Source organism: Bos mutus, chromosome 8 (assembly GCF_027580195.1).
Source record: "Bos mutus isolate GX-2022 chromosome 8, NWIPB_WYAK_1.1, whole genome shotgun sequence".
Classification (NCBI taxonomy): Eukaryota; Metazoa; Chordata; class Mammalia; order Artiodactyla; family Bovidae; genus Bos; species Bos mutus.
Window position 1 is genome coordinate 50,176,259 of NC_091624.1, and position 23,681 is coordinate 50,199,939.

General features: G+C 43.8%; 2 pseudogenes; one reads left to right on the forward strand and one right to left on the reverse strand.

The window, feature by feature from the left end:
* Window positions 1-5,835: 5,835 nt before the first annotated feature.
* LOC102268288 (translation machinery-associated protein 16-like) overlaps window positions 5,836-23,681 on the forward strand; it is a 47,474-nt pseudogene continuing 29,628 nt past the window's right edge.
* LOC138988937 (high mobility group protein B3 pseudogene) lies at window positions 8,783-9,494 on the reverse strand (annotated as a pseudogene).

Sequence of the window (23,681 nt, forward strand, 5' to 3'; positions counted from 1 at the left end):
TCCACATCCCTGAGCATTGTACATCTGCAGTTATGGTGTTGTAGCCAGGTCACACCTTCTTCTCAACCAGACTACAAGTACACTGAGAACCAAACGGGGTGATTTGTCCCCACTGCCCAGCTTGCCACCTCCAATATCTGCATTGTTACCACACCATTCCCCTTTTCAAAAATACACTATCACACCCACCACCTGCCCACACTATCACACCCACTGCCCATGAACATCATCACCATCACCTCTTCCCCTATCACTACAACCACTGTCACCCACCCCCATTACTACACTATCACTGACACCCCAATCAACAAAACCCACCAGAGTTACCACCACCAGCATCATCATCACTACCACCATCACCACCCCCACGACTCTAAGTCCTATGATAGAACAGTTACTCTCCAAAGAGGTCCACAGCCTAATCCCTGGGACCTATAAATATATTACTCTACATAGCAAAAGAACTTTGTAGATGTGATTAAGGACAAGGACCTAGAAATGGGGAAATTATCCTGGGTTATCTGTGTGGGTTCAATCTAACCACTGAGTATATAAAAACAGAGACTCTTTCTTGGCTGTGGTTAGAGATTGACAATAAAAGGAAGGTCGGAGAGCTGTGATATTGCTGGCCTTGAAGAGGGAAGAAGGGGGCCATGTGCCAAGGAATGCAGGTGTTCTCTAAGAGCTGGAAAAGGCCAGAAACAGATTTTTTCCCTCAAAGCCCCCAGAGAGGAACTCAGTTGGCTGACACCTTCATTTTAACCTATGGAGCCCTACATTGGATTTCTGACCTACAAAACTATATGGCAATAATTCTGTGCTGCGTGAAGCCACTAAATTTGTGGTAACTTGTGACAGCAGTAGAAAATACAACCTCCGTCAACAATACTGCCACAGTCACAACCACTCACCCACCATCTGCTGCTGCTGCTGCTGCTAAGTCGCTTCAGTCGTGTCCGACTCTGTGCGACCCCATAGACGGCAGCCCACCAGGCTTCCCCGTCCCTGGGATTCTCCAGGCAAGAACACTGGAGTGGGTTGCCATGTCCTTCTCCAATGCATGAAAGTGAAAAGTGAAAGTGAAGTCACTCAGTTGTGTCTGACTCTTAGCGACCCCATGGACAGCAGCCTACACCATCACTACCCCTCAAAACAGCACCTCATTATCATCATTAAAAACACCATCACAAGGCTTCTCTGGTAGCTTCTCTGGTAGTGGTAAAGAATCCACTTGCCAGTTCAGGAGACACAGGTTCAATCCTTGGTCCAGGAAGACCCCACATGCTGAGAAGCAGTTAAGTCCATGTGCTACAACTATTGAGCCTGTGCTCTAGAGCCTGGAAATCACAAAGGCTGAAGCCTGCATGCCCAAGAGCCCATGCCCAGCAACAAGAGAAGCCACTGCAATGAGAAGCCCAAGCTCGGCAACTAGAGAGTAGCCCCTGCTCACCACAACCAGAGGAAAGCCTGCACAGCAATGAAGACCCAGCATAGCCAAAATAAACAAGGTTTTTAAATTATTTTTAAAAAACACCATCACAATCACCATCTCCAAAACCATGATCGTCATAAACAACAAATCTCTATTACCATTACCCCCATTAAAAATACCTTTATCCTAAAACACACCTGTCACTACTACCCCCTCACCACCAGCATAACCCACTCGGCACCACCACTGTTACCCCATCAACAACACTGCCATCGCCACTGCCCATCAATACACCCCCACAAATAACACCCATCTCTCATCACCAGCACCCATCATTACCAACACTACCAACCTATCACTACCACCCACTACCACCACAACATCAGTGCCTCCACAATTGCTAACATTCAACAATACCACCCACCGGTAAAAGCACCCCTTACCACTACCAACCACCACCAATGCCACCCACCTCCACCACCATCAACACTCCTGGACATGTACATCAATAATGACTGGTTGGTTTGTTACTGAATAAATGAGTAAGTATATGAATAAGTAAGGGAATGAAGAAAAAGATAGCCCCAGCATGCCTTTGGAAGTCAGGTCCATCCCTTGGTGATTTGTGGTGTGTAATGTAAATAAGGTTTTAATGACCTTCATCTTTTTAACATCCCTTTCACCTTCCCAACTATCCCATCTGCTACCTTCTTCAGCCACTGTCAAGCACTCTCCAAAGCTTGAAGCAACCTCCTCCAAGATAGTGCTGAAACAGTTGGCAAGGCTTTGAGACAGAGGAGCTGTGAGTCGGAGTTCTTTGTGAATGAAGGGTAAGTGTGCAGCCAGTTGCCTCTCAGCTCCTAGAGCAATGATGTGGGACTATACAACAAGTTCTGAATAACGACCTAACTTAAAGTGTGGAGTGGGAAGGGTAAAGAAGTGCTGCCCAACCCAAAATCTGGGGATGTTTCTGGCACCTTGGCTATTCTCATTGCCAATGAAACCCCAGTTGTGTTCTCCCAACTCCCCACCCCCTGCCACTCAACATTTAGTCTGACACCTGGGACATGGCTGGGAACCAGTAGATCTAAGTTGTAGCTTCTACTTCGGTAATGGCTTTCTGTGTCTCTCTCTCCCATCTGAGCAATGAATAAATTAATAAAGATGTGTCTGGTGCTCCTCCAGCTCTGATGGTCTGTAACTTAACATTTCTACCAAGAAGATTTTGTTGTTGTTATTGTTGTTGTTGGAGGTATCAACATGTGGAGTCTGTCTCCTTAGATGTATAATCCTTCTCTTTTCACATCCTTGATGGCAAACACAATTCCAAAGTAATGGCTGAGCATCCAAGAAGAGCTAGAACCATTTATCTTTAAATCCAAAGGCTCAGTCATGAATTTTATAACCTGAAGGCCTCTGGGATCAGCTGGTCCAAAGCCTGGGTTGAAAACCTCAAGACACCCAGCCAGGCAGTGCCAAACCCAAACCAGAGCCAGAGTTCTTGACATCCCTGCTCCACTGAGCTCTTTCTGCAGCCCCAGGAAACCTGGAAGAAGCTACTGGATAAACCCCAACACTTTTCTTGAATCCTCACCTCATATGCATATGCCACCCAAAGAGCTGAAGCTGCAGCTCCCAACAAAAAAGTCTTAGGATGTCTGGGGCCATGTCATCCTATGAGCCTCAGAGAACCCAAAGTGAAAACAGCTGTATTCACCTTTGAAGCATTTCCCAGGGCTGGGTAGAGGGAGGAGATAGGCAGAATAGAGGGAGGACTCTGTTAGCATACCATCTCTGCTTCCTCTGTCTCACACACTGTCTCTTTCTGACTCTCTTTTGGCCTCTTTGCCTGTCGATCATTGATCATTTTCATTTCTCTCTCTTTCTGTCTCTGTCTCTTTCTTTGTCCACGTCTCATTCCCTCTGTATTTCTCTCTGTCTGCCTCTTCTCTCCCACCCTTCTTCTCTCTCTCTCTCCCTCTCCCTCTCTCTTTCTCTTACTCATCCATGAGTGTTTCTGCTCTTGCAATTTAAAGCATTGGTGCCCATTTCAAGGTCATATTAATCCAGCTCTAAGAAAATCCCTGTTCATGAAATAAGACATTCAAGAGTTACAACAATTCTTACAAAACTTCACAGCCTGGTGGAGAGGGAGGAGCTCAGACCTAGGAGTGAGAGCCCTGGGTTTCTTTCTCAGCCCTGCTCCAACCTGCTGTGTGACCTAGGGAAGCCTTCATGGGGCTTTAGCTTCTGCATCTATTTGGACATGGTGATCTCGAAGGCCAGCTCTAGCTCTGACAACCTAGTATTTGGAAGGATCCAAATGTTCAGATTCCCCAGCTCAACCAATGCAAATCCTGGCTGTGGACATCATCAACCACTTGCTTTTGTGCACACTGGCAGAGAATTCCACCAGAGTTCCCCATGCTAGTAGGTGTCTCTGCACTCAGTGATGCGGATCTTGCACTAATCCTTGCTTCCTCCTGTTCCTTTGTTTAAATGTGGATGAACAGGAGTTGGGTTCGGCAGCAGATAAACCAAGCTGCCCTTTGGGAAGATCTTTCTATGATAGACAAATTGGAGGTGGCCTCTCAAGTAGCCTGATTGGGGAGTGAGTCTAAAGCCAGATAACCTGAGAAAAATTATTCACTTTTTCAACAAATGTTTACTGAGCACTACCTACCTGCCAAGTGTGTGTGTGCTTAGTTGTTCAGTCATCTCCTACTCTTTGTTAACCTCATGGACTGTAGCCCTCCAGGCTTCACTGTCCATGGGATTCTCCAGGCAAGAATACTGAGGTGGGTTGCCATTCCCTTCTCCAGGGGATCCTCCCAAACCAGGGATTGAACCCAGGTCTCCTGCATTGCAGGTGAATTCTTTACTGTCTGAGTCACCAGTGAAGACCATATCTGCCAAGCACCTGTCCTAAAACAGACACTGTCTTTGCTTTTATTATAATATGAAGAAGAAAGTGATTCTTCTCTACTGGATGAGTAACATCCTGGGGGGATCCGAAAGCAATAGGGCTTTGCTTTGAATAAAGACATCATGAAAGGCTTCACAAGAAAGTGATAGCTGATCTGAGACCTGATGGGTAAGCAGGATTTCAACAGACAAAGAAGTATGCAATCCTTCTTTGGATTGGGAAAAGGTGCAGTCCAGGCAGAGGGAACAGAGAGTAAAAGTTGGAAGGATCATTCCTTCAGAAACAACTGAACAGAGAAACAGCTGGGTTCAGACTGTAGAGGAGCGTGGGAACCTACGAAAGGAGGTTCAGGAAATAAACTTTATTCTGGGGATGTACGGAGCCACAGAAGGTTTTTCAGCAAGGTGGTGACAAGTTCCAATTTATGCTTTAGAAAGAGCCCACAGGCCATGAGTGTAGCGAAAGTGAAAGTGAAGTCATGCAGTCGTGTCCTACTCTTTGCAACCCCTTGGACCGTAGCCTACCATGTTCCTCTGTCCATGGGATTTTCCAGGCAAGAATGCTGGAGTGGGTTGCCATTTCCTACTCCAGGGGATCTTCCCAACCCAGGGATCAAACCCAGGTCTCCCGGATTGTAGGCAGACACTTTACCGTCTGAGCCACCAGGGAAGTCCTGTATGTATCAGTGTAGCAGCTGGATGGAATAGGAGAGGCATAATGCAGAGGTTCTCTGGAAAGACCAAGTGACAACAGAAGTAGAAGCTGCGCCAACAATCAGAGTAAATTTGTGTATTAGCATACACACCCTAGGCTACAGGGTAGGGGAAGAAGCCAACAGTGAGTCAGGGGCAGGAAATGAGGTCTGCATAAAACTTGGCAAAGGAGAGTTTGCCTTAGAAGACAAGTCTATCAAAGTAGAGAAAGAATGAAGAACAATATCTCAGAAGCCCCATGAACGAGCCTGGCGTGTGAAAGAAATCACATGTGATAAATCAGCATACATCAGAGCTGGCAGGAGCACTCAAAACAGTTCAATTCTGCATCCCCACTGCATGGATTGGGAAACCAAGATCCAAAGAACATGAAGGGCTTGCCTGGGTTCTCTAGTAAGTCCATGGCGGAGCTTTGTCTAGAATCAAGAACTCCTGCCTTCAAATCCCACAGTTAACCCCCTCCCATAGTTTCTCTGGCTAGTGTGTGGCTCCACCTTGCCAGAAAAAAGGACAAGAGTCACAGGGACCACAGGAAGCTGCCTGGAATCTAGCTCCTGTGAGGCAGATAGGAAGCTGTGGTATCAGGGAGTATCACTCCACTCAGAGTTCAATGAGGGTGGAGCTAGAGCAGTCAGTGAAGGCAGAAAGAAAAGATAGGGAGAGGGATATTTTGAAAGAAAAGTTAGCAGGATTAAGTGAATGATGCTCCAAGAATAAAGAAAACAAAAAACCGGGCATTCAAAAGCTCTGGTGATATTAGATTCATGTGGGAAGTCATCATCTTAGTGAACAAGTCCAGATTACAGGTGACTCACAAAGTGAGGAGACTAGAGGGCTGGAGAGCATGGAAGACAGAAGGGTTTATTTGGAGTGAAATTATGAGCTTGGTTTGGATAGACTGAGTCTAAGTGACGGTAGAACCCCAAAGCTAATTTTTTGAGCACTTACTCTATCATGAGCACATGAAGGTTTTAAGCCTCATGAAACTCCTTGAGGCAGTATAATTATTATCCTTATTGGATAGATGAGAAACTGAGAAATGGAGCTGTAAATAAACTTGTCCAAGATTCCCCAGCTTGTAAATGTCCAAGCCAGATATCAAACCCAGGTCTGGTTGACTCCAAAGCTTACTCTCATTATCACTGCATTCCAACTTCATCATGGAAGAGCTACAGAGAGGAGAGAGTTGAAGAAGACTAGATACATTTGGAGAGAGGAGAAAGAGAAAAGTGAGAGTATGGCAAACCCCAAGCAAGACGATGAGCCCAGTAAAGAGTCAAAGAGGAGCAGAAAGAGGTAGAGGGAGAATAAATAGAGTCTTTGTCACAGAAGCCAAAGCTGGAGGAAGTTTTCAGCCAAATGTCCAGACAAATCTTGAAGTTAATCCAAAGTGTCTCGTGTGAAAATGTGCTGTGACCACAGAGGAATCTTGGGTAACAATAAATCCCAATATTTGTAGGTGCCTGGGTTGCCTGTAAGACTCAGAAGGGAGAGTCAGAATGCAAATGAGAGCTCTAGTTAGGGCAGGGCTAAAACAATCAGATATACAAAGGCATATCAGGAAACATGCCCTGACACACTCCAGGGAATAGCAGAAACAAATTCTGAGGATGGGGGGAAAATCTGATTTCCAGAGTTGCTTTTTGTTTTATTAGGTATGTCCAGTTTCCAATAACAACAAAAAAATAGAAGATATGCAAAGAAAAAGAGAGACTGTGTCATATAGTGAAGCATATGATACAATATGCTTCAATTGAAAAGCAATCAATAGAAACTCTACCTGAGGAAACCCAGTTATTTTAACTTAGCTTTTTAATTATGTTCATGGAGAAGGAAATGGCAACCCACTCCAGTACTCTTGCCTGGAAAATTCCATGGATGGAGGAGCCTGGTAGGCTACAGTCTATGGGGTTGCAAAGAGTCGGACACGACTAAGCAACTAACACACACACACACAATTATGTTCAAAGAAGGCAAAGAAACAATATCTAAAGAATTAAATAAAAGAATGAGAATAATGTCTCAGCAAATAGAGAATAACAATAAAGAGATAGAAATTATAAAGACACACCAAATCGAAATTTGAGGTTGAAAAGTATTAACACTATAACCAAAATAAAAACATTTACTAAAGGAACTCAACAGCGGAATTGAGCAGGCAGAAGTAAGAATCAGCAAACTTGCAGTTAGGTCAATTGAGATGATTCAACTGAAGAAGAGAAATTTTTTTAAAGTGAATTAAAAAAGAGCGAGTCACCTTGTGAACTGCCGCTGCCACGGAAGATGAGTGCAGGCATGTGAGTTGGAGATCTAGCGGTCCCTCACCATGAGGACTTTACCACGAGCACAGGCTCTAGGTCCAGGGGCTTAAATAGTTGCCACTTGTGGGCTTAGTTGCCCCGGGGCCTGTAGAATCTTCCTGCAGCAGGTATTTTTACAGTGTCCCTGCATTGGCAGGCGGATTCTCGATCACTGAACCACCAAATAAATCCAGAAGTTTTAACTTACATTTCTTTTAGCCTAAAGCACCAAAGGGAAAAAGTGTAAGACAAGAAAAAAGTCATCCATACATACAGTAAAAAAGCAACTCAAAGGCCCACAAACAAGAAAAAAAAGGGAAAACTGAAGAATGAAAAGGTGTTGGATCTCAACCTTATTGGTGAAAAACTGCAGTGGTTTCGAAACCATCTTGAACCTCAAAAAAGTGGGATATTCAAAGAGAGATGCTTGTGAATTAACTGAAAGGTATTTGAATCGATTCAGTAGCGAGCTGCAGCAGATTGAGTTACAGAGCTGCATCAAGGACCGGCGGCGGGGGCAGGGTGGGGGGCGGCACTGCTCGTAGGAGGCAGTCATCAAGCAGACCCTGGAGCGAGAGCAGCAGCAGTACCAAGGCTATAGCCTCGAGATTCCAGACATTTATTTATTTATTTTTAAATGTAATACTGTTTATTTAGCTTCAAAAACATTTCAACATTCTAAACATACAAAAAAAAAAAATAACAACATTGCAGATCGTGTTTAGTACAGAAGGTTCTTGAACTTCCACTGGTGCAGCGGCTCTTGGCTTTGCTGACAATGAACAGCTCTACAGTTTGTTTAAAAACACACACACACACACCAGTTTAAAACTACCGCACTTCAACTAAAAAGGATCCAAAACACTTCTCATGCTTGCTGACCACCGCCACCACCCCCCCACCCCCCCCCAGCCTTTTCCACAGCTAAGAATGGCAGCAGGATGCTATGTCACCGTATACAAAAACAAGACAACCTGAAGCTAAATGGATGCCCACTGCAGTGTCCACAGGTCCAGCCCCACAGTGCAGGCCCTGAGCTACCGCCCCTCCAGAAGGCATTGCCCCCACAGCCTCCATACCAAGCAAGGAGCATCAAGAGTGTGTCTCGGTTGCTTTGTTCTTTTTACAGACTTTAGATATGTACTGTTGGGAACTCGGGATTTCTAGCCAATGACCATAGAATTAACACACCACCTTAGAAATTTTTTTTTTAATGCCAGAAACATCTTTAAATGCCTTGTCACACCAACAGCAATGTGCACAGAGTGAGGAGAACACAAGAGCCTTTTCACCTTAAAAATGTTTGGAAATATGCACAACTTTGAAACAGTTTCCAGGTGCTCTGGACACCCGTGGCCACTTAATGTAAACCACTGACAATTGCTAGAGCACCTTGAGAGACTACAAATGATCATGATCCAACTGGGTAATTAAACATAATGAGGGCAACAGACACCTCTTGGATGAGAAGTGTGTCAATCAAGGCACTCCCTACTCTAAGGTATTCACAAGGAGACAGATCAACAGGTTTGTTTGTTTGTTTTAATTCACCCTCTCCCTCCTCCTCCTCTTCTTCATCTTCCTCTTCCACCTTTTTCCGGGCAACTTTAGCAGGACCCTTGGCACCATCAAACTTCCCTTTAGACTTAGAGTCGGCGACATCCTTCTCATACTTCAGCTTCCGCTGCCTTGTTGATGTATGGCTGCTTCTCACTGTCACTTTAAGTTATTCCACATCTCACCCAGCTTCTTTGCCACATCTCCAATAGAGAAGCCAGGGTTTGTAGACTTGATCTTGGGGTGGAATTCAGAGCAGAATAGGAAAAATCCAGACGGTGGTCTCTTGGGGGCATTAGGGTCCTTCTTCTTCCTGCCTCCCTTAGCTGATCCGTAATCCTTCATTTCCTGATCATATCGCACTTTATCTGCCTTTGCCATTTCATCGAATTTCGACTTCTCTTTCCCTGATGTGGTCTTCCACCTCTCAGAGCATTTCTTGGAAAATTCAGCAAAATTGACAGGGACCTCTGGGTTTTTCTTCTTATGTTCCTCTCTGCATGTCTGCACAAAGAAGGCATGAGCAGACATCTTGCCTTTGGTTTCTTGGGATCACCTTTAGCCATCTTGACTGTATTATTTGCTAGTCTGGGCAGCTCCACAGCCTCGCACTAGCTGCCTCCATGAGATCCGCCTCTCCAGACATTTTAAATGCAGATAATCTGAAAACTTTTAGGAAATAGGATTTTTATCTGAAGAAATTGCCAAACATTAAAATGAGAAAAAGTCTTCATGGTGAGAGCCTGAAAGCCTTCTCTCAAAATAAGGATTTTCTCTTAATATTTCCCAGCATTGTAATGGAGTTTTTAGCCAGGGCGATTAGGCAAGAATAAGAAATAAAAGACATCCAGACTGGAAAGAAAGAAGTAAAACTACCAGATGGCTGGTCTTATATAAAGAAAATCTTAAGACATTCACAGACACACACTTTTAGACTAATAAATTCAGCAAGATTGTGGGATACAAGATCAATATACAAAATACTGTTCTGTTTCTGTATACTAGCAATGAAGAATCCAAAAATGAAATTCAGAAAACAATTCCATGTGCAGTTGTACTGAAAGAATAAACCATTTAGGAATAAATTCAAGACAGAAATTTAAGATCCACACACTGAAATTCTAAAACATCATTAAAAGAAATCAAGAGCTAAATAAATACAAAGAATCTCATGTTCATGAACTTAAAATAGCAATATTCTTCAAATTAATCTATAGATTCAACTCAATCCCTACCAAAATCTAGCTGGATTGTTTGTTTGTTTTTAAGAAACTATCTAATCCTTAAATTCATAGAGAAATGTAAGAGATCCAGAACAGACAAAACAATTTTGCAAAGGAAGAAAAATGTTAGAGGACTTATACTTCCTAATTTTAAAATTTATTACAAAGCTATACTAATCAAGACGACTTGGATCTAGTATAAGGGTAGACCTATTGATCAATAGAATAGAATTGAGAGTTCAGATATAAACCCGTATATTTATAATCAGTTGATTTTCCTCAGGACAGTTCAATGGGGAAAAAAATAGTTTTCTCAACAAATGGTCCTCGAACAAGATCTCCAAATGTAAGAGAATGAAGTTGGACCTCTCTCTCATACCACATACAAAAATTAACTCATAATGGACTAAATATCTAAATGTAAAAGCTAAAACAATAAAACAATTATAATAAAATATGGGTGTATATCTTCATGACCTTGTATTAGATAGTGATTGCTTAGAATGGCACCTAAAACACAAGCCACAAAAGAAAAATAACAAATTAGAATTCATCAAACTTAAAAATGTTTGCTTCTCAAAGGATAGTATCAAGAAACTAAAGAGATAAGCCACAGAATGGGAGAAAATATTTGCAAATCCTGTATCTGATAAAGGTCTAGTATCCAGAATTTTTAAAGAACTTTTAAAACTCAGCAATAAAAAGATAAATATCCCAAACAAAAAGTGGATAAAGGACTTGAAGAAATAAACCTTTCTCTAAAGAAGATATATAAATTGCCAATAAACACATGAATATTATTATCAGGGAAATGCAAATCAAAACTACAGTGAAATACTACTTCATACTCACTCTGTGTGTGTGTGTGTGTGTGCGTGTGTATTTGAGCACTCACATGCATTCAGTTGTGTCCTACTCTTTGTGGCCTGGTGGAATGTAGCCTGCCAGGCTCCTCTGGTCCATGGAATTTTCCAGGCAAGAATACTGAGTGTGTTAGCTACTCAGTCGTGTCCGACTCTTTGCGATCCCATGGACTGTAGCCCACTAAACTCCTCTGTCCATTAAATGCTCAAGGCAAGAATACTGGAGTGGGTTGCCATTCCTTCCCCAGGGGATTTTCCCAACCCAGGGTTCAAACCTGGGTCTCCCACAATGCAGGCAAATTCTTTACCATCTGAGCCCCCAGAGTACTCCCAAAGTGAAGGTGTTAATGGCTCAATCATGTTGACTCTCTGCAACCCCATGGATTGTAGCCTGCCAAGCCCCTCTGGTCAAGGCTATGGTTTTTCCAGTGGTCACGTATGGACTGTGAAGAGAGTTGGACTGTGAAGAAAGCTGAGCGCCGAAGAATTGATGCTTTTGAACTGTGGTGTTGGAGAAGACTCTTGAGAGTCCCTTGGACTGCAAGGAGATCCAACCAGTCCATTCTGAAGGAGATCAGCCCTGGGTGTTCTTTGGAAGGAATGATGCTGAGGCTGAAACTCCAGTACTTTGGCCACCTCGTGCGAAGAATTAACTCATTGGAGAAGACTGTGATGCTGGGAGGGACTGGGGGCAGGAGGAAAGGGGGACGACAGAGGATGAGATGGCTGGATGGCATCACCGACTCGATGGACATGAGTTTGAGTGAACTCCGGGAGATGGTGATGGACAGGGAGGCCTGGCGTGCTGCGATTCATGGGGTTGCAAAGAGTCGGACTGGACTGAGTGATTGAACTGAACTGAACTGAAGCCCCTCTGTCCAGGGATTTCCCAGGCAAGAATAGTGGAGTGTGTTGCCATTCCCTTCTCCAGGGGATCTTCCCCACCCAGGGATTGAACTCAGGTCTTCTGCATTGCAGGCAGATTCTTTACCAACTGAGTCACCAGGGAAGCCCCCAAGAATACTGAAGTGGGTTGCTATTTCCTCCTCCAAGGGATCTTCTTGACACAGGAATCAAACCCACATCTCTTGCATCTCTTGCTTTGGCAGGCAGGTTCTTTACCAGCTGAGCCACTGGAGAAGCCCCTCATACCCACTGTCTTTTCTATTATGACCACTAGAATGGTCATAATAGAAAAGACAGACGATAACAACTGTTGTTGAGGGTGTAGAGAAATCATAAACTTATACATAGATAGTGGGAATGTAAAAGGATACAACTGCCTTAGAAAATAGTTTGGCAGTTTCTTAAATCATTATGCAAAGAGTTACCATATGACCATATACTCTACTCCTGGGTATACTACCTAGAGAAGTGAAAACATATGTTCAGATAAAAACTTTTACATGAATGTTCACTACAATGTTATTCATAATAGCCAAAAAGTAGAAACAACTCAAATGTCCATCAACTGATGAATGGATAAGCAAAATATGGTATATCTATACAATATGATATTGTTCAGCCTTAAAAAGGACTGAATTACTGACTCTTGTTAGAATGCAATGAACCTTGAACACTTATGCTACATGATAGAAACTAGACACCAAATACAGCACATTATAGGATTCCATTTCTATGACATGTCCAAAATAGGCAAATCCATAGAGATAGAGAGACTAGTGGTTGCCAGGGGCTAAAGCGAGAGATGAATGGAGAGTGATGGCCTAAAGGGTATAGGGGATGATGAAATGTTCTGGTGAGAGTTGTGCAGTCTGTGAGCCTGCTAAAATCTACTGAATTATACACTTTAAAAGGGTGAATGTTATGGTATGTAAATTATACTTCAATGAGAAAGAGCAGGTAGAACTTTCCAAAACAAATATTGAGTGGTTGCTTAATCCCTCAGAGAACATCAAGAATTCATTTAGATAATCTAGAAAAAAACATTTTACTCAACCATTAAATTATTTTAAACTTATAACTCTGAAACTTAGCTTATGTTGTATTTTGAACTACCTTCTTACAAAGTGATATGTTAATTACCGCTGGATTTATAGAGAAATGTCTGGAAAGTTGTTATCTGAAATATCAACAGTGGTTGCCTTTGGGAGATGGAATCTTGTGTAGTTTTAAATTTATTCTAACGCTTTTATGTATTACTTACATTATATGTATGCATATGTATCAACTTTATAATCACTAAAATCTATAAAGCTCTTTTTGTTTTGGCAAAGGAAAAAAACACTGGCTATGCTGATAAAATGTTGATAGATAATTTTAAAGATTCTTTCTACTCACATGAAGCCAATAGAATTTTGCTAGTTGATCCCAAGGCGGGAAAATGCCCAATTAGCCAAGTGATCACAATTCAAGAATTATTTTTTGGATAATGAACAAGGACCTGTGCTAAGCCATGCTGTGTGAGAGAGAAGGACATTTAGGGCATGGTTACTGCATCCAAGGGTCTTTTGATGCGATAAAGGACCTCAGATATGTAAATAAATGACTGAAAGGAGGCAGAACAGAAGTCTAGCAGAGAGGCGCCTGAGACACTGCAGAGTCCCCGAGGAAGCTGTGATAAGCTGTAGTTCACTACCTCCAGATTCAAAGACAGGACAGCTTTAGAGGTTCGTCTTGAAGGCGAAAGTTGGAGTTCAGTTCAGGGGCAGAAGGGGAGACAAAGCCAGAAGTGAGCATTTAAGAGCCTTACCCGCTTTTCCCAACCCCCGCCCCCTCACCATCACCACAGCTCCTCCTTCCCAAATCCCTTCTACTTCTGGGCCCTCACGCAGTTGTTCACCTGGAATGCCCTTCCCTCCCTCATTACCTCACTGCCTCCTGCTGTTCTGTAAGAATCTGGTATTCTCAGGCTCCTGTCACTCTTCCAAAAGAATTCTCCTTGACTGAGACAGGTTGAGTCCAAGGCCTCCCGCCTGTGCTCTGACAGCATTCTGAGTCTGTCTCTATCGCCGCACACTACACTCTGCATTGTAATGACCTGTTGAGTATTTGTTTCCTCCACCAGACTGTGAGCTCAGGTGACAGAGGGCTAGGAACCTGGCACAGGGCGCTGGTTGTTACTGAATGGAACACACACCGTGGCTAGTCCAGGAAATAGGAATGGTAGGCACCCCACTCCAGTACTCTTGCCTGGAAAAATCCCATGGATGGAGGAGCCTGGAAGGCTGCAGTCCATGGGGTCGCTGAGGGTCGGACACGACTGAGCGACTTCACTTTCACTTTTCACTTTCATGCATTGGAGAAGGAAATGGCAACCCACTCCAGTGTTCTTGCCTGGAGAATCCCAGGGACGGGGGAGCCTGGTGGGCTGCTGTCTATGGGGTCGCACAGAGTTGGACATGACTGAAGCGACTTAGCAGCAGCAACAGCAGCCATGGAGTTCTGTGTGCCCAGTGCACCCTCCCACTCCCTTTGTCTAGGAGCCAGCACTGCCCTCCTGGCCTCAGAGTCAGGCCAGCAATGCGAGCTGGGCCAGTTATCACCCCTCATGCCCCAGCTAGTGAGACTCACCCAGGAATATAAGGGGCCCAAGGCAGGCCACTCAGAGTTCCTCCCCCAGGGCAACTGGGAAAAGGTATACTTTCCCGATTGAGGAGTTCAGCTGACAGTGGCCTTATTGCTTGCCAGGTATAGGAAAACCTATCTGCAGGAGAGAATGACACGTAAGACAAGCAAAAATGAGAGGAAGCAGAAATGGCGTTATGGTAGGTAATGACAGTCTTGGAGACCCTGGTTTCTGTCTTTGAGATTCCTAGAACTGCGCTCATTCAGGCAGATCTTTCTTCATAGACAGGGATCTTTCAATAAATACTTCTGTGGGAATAAGCTGGTCAGGCAGGCTGTGTTTCTGTCACTTACAAGAATATCCCTGTCCAATGCTGGGATCCTCAGTAAGACATACAGCTGGAAAGATCAGCAGAGGCCAGGTTGGGGAGGATTCTAAATGCCATATGAGGGGTGTTAGAGTTTATTTGTAGGTACAGTAATGGGTAATGAGTAGTCAGAGCCTCAGGAGATAACACCAACAACACATAAGTTTTTAATTAGAGGGAGAGGGGAAATGGAAGCCCAGTTGGAAATGCAAAGTGAAAACACCCCCATATATCAGCAAGGTCAAGGAGAAAGAAGGTTGAAGAAAACCCTAATTTTGTTATGTAGGAAAGAGCAGCAAGGCTTGTGATAAATGGGAAAGTAAAGGAGAAAGGTGGGCATGTCGAATAAATAGTCATTTCTAAAACACTGCAAACAGCTCCATGTGCAAACATTAGTCACTAATACAAATGAGATCTCTGGGGTTTTATAAACAAGCAAGCCGTTGCCAAGACTCACATCTGGCAGATAATACATCCATCATGTGTAAATACTTCACGTAGCATCGATTACCCTGATCAATTTTAGGCATCTATCATTTTCCAGGCCTGCTACTCAGCACAGGGAAATTACAAAGAAATGGGATGTTCTGATCTTTCTACAGCTGGCTCATAGGAAAACAGTGAATAAATCCATGGCAAAACTCAGGTGGCTTCTGAGGTATAAAGAAAAAAATTGCTATTTTGTTTTTCCATAGAATACTTTCTTAAACTAGGTCAAGAAATCATCATCTTCAAAATTCAGTACAGAAACCATCCTCAACTTGGGAGGGAGAAAGATCAATGACACCCAAGAAACAGGGATAACAGATGCTTAAAACAGGGAGCCACAGTCACTGGACCTGATACAGCAGTATGACATCTACTTAAAGCAAGATAAAGCAAGACTGGAAAGGTGAAAGGTGGAAAGGAGGTTAGGTTTTATCGTGTAGACAAAGGGAAGTCGTAAGAGGTTTTATAAGCAGGAAAAAGACATGGTCAAAACGGTTCAGAAAAAGCCTTTTGTAGGCAGAACAGAAGGCAATAAGGTCCCCGCAAGTGGGGAGAAAATCGACTCAGGATTGTCAGTCAAGAGAGATGATGGGGGTTGGAGCACTGTGTTAGGTGAGTGAGGAGCACTTCAGACAGAGGTGGTGGCTGAGGCCCTGGAGTGGGTGGGAGAGCGTGACTGACATGCCAAAGGGAGAGAAGGCAGCTGATGCTGAACCCTTATTAGGTACCAGCGCTGCTCTGGGCACTTCTACATACTATCTCATTTAGTCCCTCAAAGCAATGCTGCAGTGGACCTCCTTGGTGGTCCAGTGGTTATTAAGACTCTGCACTTACAACACAAGGGTGCAGGTGTGATTCCTGGTCAGGGAACTAGGATCCCATGTGCTGCAGCCGAAAAATTAAATACAATAATAATAAAAAACAACCCTGCAGGGTAACCATTATTATTTCCAAATTTACAAATAACAGAAAGGAGACTCTGAGAGGTGAAATAGCTTGCCTGAGACCATACAAATTTGGCAGATACAAAAGCCTGCGTCTTTTTGCAAAATGAGACAGCCTCCTGGTGTACATTATTTATCCCTCTCAACTTCCTCAGGTAGGTGCTGAGGCGGAGATTTAAAACTTTACTGACGCTTCCAGCTAGTGAGTGCCCAATACTGGACGGGAGCCCAGGCTCGACCCGCTCCCGTTTCCCCTCACTCCCTGCCCAGCTGACCTGTTAAATGAGCCTTTGTTCTGCCACGTTGTGTAGCTCCCTCGTGATCACCGTTAAACCAGAAAGTCTTATTGGGTTTGTTTCAAAACGGACCCTAGGAAGGGCCTGGGGGAGGATGTGGAATGGGGATGGCCCTTCCTCCGGCCAGGAGGAGCCTCAGCACCTTTGAAAATAATTCCCCCAAAGTCTCCTAAAACCCTAGGTCTCCACCCAGCAGCCCTGGCCTGCCGAGGTAATTTCCAAAGCCCCAGCCTTGAAGGCTCACAAATCCTCCGTTCATGTTCAGACATATAAATTGCATTCGCAGAGAGAACTACGCATCTGGTGGTGTGATCGTGAAGAAGAGAAGATGCTGGAGTTCAAGTGCACACACGTGAGCACACTCGGGGCCTGGCCCATCTCCAGCAGAGCCCAGCAGGAAGGCTGGGCCTCTCCAGCCCTCTCCAGGCTGAGATGAAAGGAGTCCATTTCCCTCCTAAGAGTGTCCTAGGAGTAGGGGAGAGGGATCCTCCTGCACTAACAGACTCACACACAACTTCAGGTGATTGTCACTGGAATTAACAGGTTCACTCAAGAGGCTCAGCCCAGAGTGTTTGCTGGAGTGAATGGGGCAAATTTTTCCTGCAGACAGACCAAAGACTCTGGATTTTTGAATTCCGATGAACAAAATACTTTTCAATCTGTTCACATTTACCTTAAAACCTTGATCTGTTTTAGGCTCTATGCTGGATTCTAAGGACCCAGAGATTGCACCTGAACTCAAATTCTCAGTCCAGGGTGGAAACCAAACAGTGAATGAGGTCAAGGACTTGAAAAGGCCTCTTGGTGGGTCTGGAGGCAAACAGACCTGGGTTCACATCTCAGTCTTCATACTTGCTAGTTGTAAGGTCTTAAGCACGTCATTTCAATAAAGGAGCCTCTGTTTCTTCATCTGGAAGTTAGAATCTATCCAGCAGAGTTGGTATATGGAAGAGAGAGAGAGGATTGGTATAGCACCCAGGATGGAAAAGATGTGCCATATATGCTACTGATTATTAAGAGAAGAGAGTAAATATTTTCAGTCGACAGAATTAGTGAAAGTTTCCTGGAGGAGGTAGTATCTACATAAGATCCTAAAAGATGGATAGATTTTGACCTGGTTTTGAGGGATTAAAGGGAAGAGTACAGGGGCTTTTTAGGGCAGTGAAATTGTTCTGTATGATATAGTAATAGTGGAAACATGTCATCATGCATTTGTCAGAATGTACAGCACAAAGAGTGAACCCTAATGTAAACTATGGACTTAATAATAATGTATCAACATTGGTTCCTTAGTTGTGGGGAAATATATTACACTAACACAAGATGTAAATAACAGGGGAAACTGGAGGGGGTTGTGTGTGTGTGAGAACTCTGCACTTTCTGATCAATCTTTCTGAAAACCTAAAAAACAAACAAGCAAAAAAAAAAAAAGCCAGGAAAGAGAACTTTATACAAAAAGCTGATATAAACAAAGGCCGGGTGGTCATGACATGTGGCTGGAGCATGAAGCACCTGGAGAAGAGTGATCCCAGAAAGGTGGGTTGAATATCGTGTTAAACTGTTTATGCTTTATCCTGAGAGTATGGAGAGATGGTAAATATTTCAAAGTGCTAAAATGATCAGACTGCATTTAAGGATCATCAGTTAAGATTACCCCTGAACAGATACGAATCTGTAACAAAGGACGGGACAAGAAATGGTAAAAATCTGAGTTAAGACAGCAGCAGTGGGATAGAGAAAGGTGGCCAGATGCAAGAGCTAGCCTGAGGTTGTCTCTGTCAGAATCTGGTGATTGACTGATCTATTGACGTGAGTGGGAGAAGGGGAGAAGTCTAGGAGAATGCCTGGTTTCTGATTGATGCTAAACTGGAGGGGGATGGGGGTGGCGGGGAGGGGTTAGGGACATGCCTTTGGAGATCTGGAATGTAGGAAGGCTAGATCTGAAGGTACAATGACCATGCCCAGCTTCAACATGTTTTTGCTGCTGCTGCTGCTGCTAAGTAGCTTCAGTCGTGTCTGACTCTGTGCGACCCCATAGACAGCAGCCCACCAGGCTCCCCCGTCCCTGGGATTCTCCAGGCAAGAACACTGGAGTGGGTTGCCATTTCCTTCTCCAATGCATGAAAGTGAAAAGTGAAAGTGAAGTCGCTCAGTCGTTCCGACTCTTTGCGACCCCATGGACTGCAGCCTACCAGGCTCTTCCGCCCATGGGATTTTCCAGGCAAGAGTACTAGAGTCGGGTGCCATTGCCTTCTCCACAACATGTTTTTAAGAGAACATTATTTCAGATGTGGTACAGAACACTTTCTAGAACTCTCTTGTTCTGGCCCCTTTGGGCTGACTGGGGGATTACTGCCTACAGACTTGAACCCACGCTTACCTATGTGGACACTCAACCTGTTACAGAGGTCTTTTCAATGCTGAGCTTAAGGCTACCTCCCTGCAACTTCCCCCATTGAACCCAACTCGGGCCTCAAGGGGGTCTCTCTAACTGGCTTTCTCTGCCCCAGGACAGCCCATTAGAGATCTACAGACCATGTTCCTTGAATCTGTCCTTTAGCTAGACAGCTTCTAATACTTCACTTGTTCTAACACAATATAGTTCCCAGGATGCCCTCCCTACCTTAGACATACACCAGGACACAAAACCCCAGGGAAGTATGATGCAACCCAGAGTATGTAGAAATTTAACATCCCTCCTTCTAGACATTATTTCATTAGCACATCCTGAGATCCACTTGGCCCGCAAGGGTAGCCCCTCATATTTCCCACTCATCTCCATCAACTCCCTCACCTGGCCCTTCTCTCATTTATCTCTACTGAGCCAGAATTCTGCAATTGGATTTTTATCTCCAAGAGTAAGACTTGATATTGACCTGGATAAACTCCACCCTGCCATGGGGCCATCTACAGGAAAAACCAGTTGGAAACTGGAACACAAAGAGCTCCAGCCAAGCCCTTTTGAGGACTTCGAGGCAGCTGAAATAGTCTGGCCCTGCTCTGGCCTCAGCTCCTCCATCTTCCACATGGGCATGAATAATCTGCTTTCCTGCCAACCCAAGAGAAGTGACCATACCTCATCCCCAAGGAACAACAGAGGTCAACTTACAGAAGTCAACTTATACATCCTGCTGCTGCCAGACAATACCCCAAATCTATCTGAACAGGAAATTCTACAGAAGTTATGATGTGCAAAAGTGTCCTCATGTGCAACCAAGAGTCCCCATTTAACAACCAAGAGTCCCCAAGAGTTGCCATAAAAACTTGGAAATATTTGGCCTTCCCAGAGTGGAGCATCCTTGTGGCTTCTGGGGACCCCCGATCACAGTAAATCATAAAGCTGGGGGCTTGAAGCCTGGAACAAGGTCCTACAGCCAGTTAGAGCCACAAGCCAGCCTCCTCCCACTGGCCAAGGGCGCTCATCCCCATGGCAGCAGCTTGCTCTGCGGGAACGGCCATCTCATCAAGAAACACAATTGCACTGTTCCCAGCCCTGAAGCCCTACCCAGAGGCTGACTGAAGGTCTAACTCGCTTAGTTGGCCTCTTATTTCACTCAACATTTGGCCCATCAGAAACAATAAATTTAAAAACAGAGGCAGGTCTTAGAAGACAACCTTTGGGGTCACTTACCTTTAAAATTCAGTTTATTTTGATTCATCAAATACTAATATAGGGTTTAAAATGAAGTGATTCAGGGTGACATTGGCAAAATGGCAGAGTAAGGATCTCCAAAAATCCTCTCCATACACACAGTTTGACAGAATTGTCAAAATTGGCAAAAATTGTCAAAATCAACTTTTTCTGAACTCTGAAAATTAAAGTCTTACAGCAATCCAAGGAACACTTATTCAGGGAAACCATATGTTCATATATTCTTCATTCAAAGACTCATACATGATGCTCATAGCAGCATTCTTCATAACTGCCCAGATGTGGAAACAACCCAAATATCCATCAATTGAGAAAAGGAGAAATGTGGTATATCTATACACTGCAGTATTATTTGGCCATAAAAAGGAATGAAGTACTGATACGAGCTACAACATGGATGAACTTGGTATCATGTTAAATGGAGGAAGCCAGTCAGAAAAGTCACATACTGTATCATTCTGTTTCTGGGAAATATTCAGAATAGGTAAATTCATAGGGACAAAATGTAGATTAGTGTTTGCTAAGGGCTGACAGGAGTGGGATATTGAGAGTTATGTGAGTGGATATGAAGTTTCTTTTTAGGGTGATGAAAATGTGCTAGAAATAAACAATGGGGATGGCTTCACAAATATGTGATACGATAGAAACATCTGCACACTTTTAAAGCGTGAATTTTTCAAAATTTTTATTGATGTATAGTTGATTTACAATGTTGTGCTAATTTCTGGTGTACAGCAAAGTAACTCAGTTATTATACATACATACATATATATATATATGTATTTCTTTTAAAAAAATGTTTTTTCTTTACTATTACGATTTATCCCAGGAGAAAGGATGCCATTCCCTGTACTATACAGGAGGACCTTGCTTATCCATTCTAAATGTATATAATAGCTTGTATCTACTAACCCCTAACTCCCCCTCCATCCCTCTCTCTCCCACTTCCCTCTTGGAAACCACAAGTCTGTTCTCTGTATCTGTGAGTCTGTTCCTGTTTTGTAGATACGTTCATTTAGATTCCACGTGTAAGTGATATCATACAGTATTTGTCTTTCTCTTTCTGACTTACTTCACTTAGTATGATAATCTCTAGTTGCATCCATGTTGCTGCAGATGGCATTATTTCATTCTTTTCTTATGGCTGAATATTATTCTACTGTATATATAAACCTCATCTTCTTCATTCATTCCTCTGTCAATAGACATTTGTTTCCATGTCTTGATTACTGTGACTAGTACTGCTATGAACAAAGGGGTGAATGGAACATAAGGGTGCATTTATCTTTTTGAATTATAGTTTTGTCTGCATATATGGCCCAGGGGTAGAGTTGATAAATCATATGGTAATTCTATTTTTAGTCTTCCAAGGAACCTCCATACTATTTTCCACCATGGCTGCACCAGCTTATACTCTAAAGGGTAAATTTTATAGTTTATCAATTATATCTTAATTTTTAAAAAATACTTAGTAAACTAAAAATACAAACAACAAAACTCAAAAAGCAACAATAACAATAAGCATAAACTATCTCTGGCAAAGCCCATTAAATAATAAAATTTGCAGGAAATTCCTTGGTGGTCCAGTGGTTAGGATGCTACATTCCCACTGCACTACGCCCAGGTTTAATTAATACCTGGTAGGAGAAGGCAATGGCAAGCCACTCCAGTACTCTTGCCTGGAAAATCCCATGGACGGAAGAGCCTGGTAGGCTGCATTCCATGGGGTCGCGAAGAGTAGGACACGACTGAGCGACTTCACTTTCACTTTTCACTTTCATGCATTGGAGAAGGAAATGGCAACCCACTCCAGTGTTCTTGCCTGGAGAATCCCAGGGACGGGGGAGCCTGGTGGGCTGCTGTCTATGGGGTCGCACAGAGTTGGACTGAAGCGACTTAGCAGCAGTGGCTGCAGGCAGGGGAACAAAGATCCCATATGCAGAGCAACACAGTCCAAAAAAACCCCTAGAATTTGGATAAAAAGTCTAACCCCTTTTTCCTTTGTTCTTTGTCTAGTTTCACTTGCTCACAGGATGACAGCAGAGACCTTGCACCTGATGCCTCAGAACAAAGTTCTGAGTGCAAAATGGCTGTGCCGACGGAGGACCACATGCAGAAGTTGCACACGACACTCAATTCAAAATGGAGGCAGCGAGCCATGTGCAGAGACGCTGCACCCAGCACTCAGACCTGGAGCATGAGGAGTATAGCTGCTCTTGCCTCACGAGAACTCCACCCCCTCGCCACTGACTGATAACCTGATAAAGTCCCCTAGACATCTTTCAGCCCGTTGGGGAAGCATGTACTCTAGAATATAGGCTTGCAGCTGTCCATTACTTGACTAGAACAAATAGCTGGTGAGAAGTTGCTATATAACACAGGGAGTTCAGCCTGGAGCTGTGTGCAGACCTAGAGGGAGTGCCGAGGGGAGGGCGGTGATATATGTATAGTTATGGCTGAACTGCATTCTTGTATGGCAGAAACTACCACAACACTGTAAAGCAATTTTCCTTCAATTAAAGGATAAATTTGAAAAAGAAAAGAATAAAATTTTGCATCTGAACTGAACTTCCTCTCATTCTATGGGCTTGGATGACACCAGACAGGAAGACCCTTGTTGTGCCCAATTGGAAAGGGTCAGCAAAAAAAGTCATCTGTTTCTTCTCCTATTTACAACTACAGTGTCTTAAAAGGCAGAGACATTACTTTGCTGGCAAAAGTCTGTATAGTCAAAGCTATGGTTTTTCCAGTTGTCATGTATAGATATGAAAGTTGGACCATAAAGAAGGCTGAGTGCTGAAGAATTGATACTTTCAAACTGTGGTGCTGGAGAAGACTCTTGAGAGTCCCCTGGAGAGCAAGGAGGTCAAACTGGTCAATCCGAAAAGAAATCAATCCTGAATATTCATTGGAAGGACTGATGCTGAAGCAGAAGCTCCAATACTGTGGCCACCTGATTCGAAAAGCTGACTCATTGGAAAAGACCCTGATGCTAGAAAAGATTGAGGGCAGGAGAAGGGGGCGACAGAGGATGAGATGGTCGGATAGCATCACCGATTCCTTGGACATGGGTTTGAGCAAACTCAGGGAGATAGTGAAGGACAAGGAAGCCTGGCGTGCTGCAGTCCATGGGGTCAAAAAGAGTTGGACATGACTGAGCAGCTGAACAAATAATTGCCAGTTGCTTTCAGATTGAATCAGACCTTTCGTGACCCACCCTACCCCACCCCCAGCCCGCACTACTCTCCCTGCCCCGCACAGAAGCCACACTGGCCCCTGTTTTGTTCCAAGACTCATGCCCTCTGCCTACAGCACCCTTGCCTGCAATCAGGTCACATCAGGTCTCTGTTCAGGCACTCCACATAGCCACCACGTATGTCTTGCTTCTTT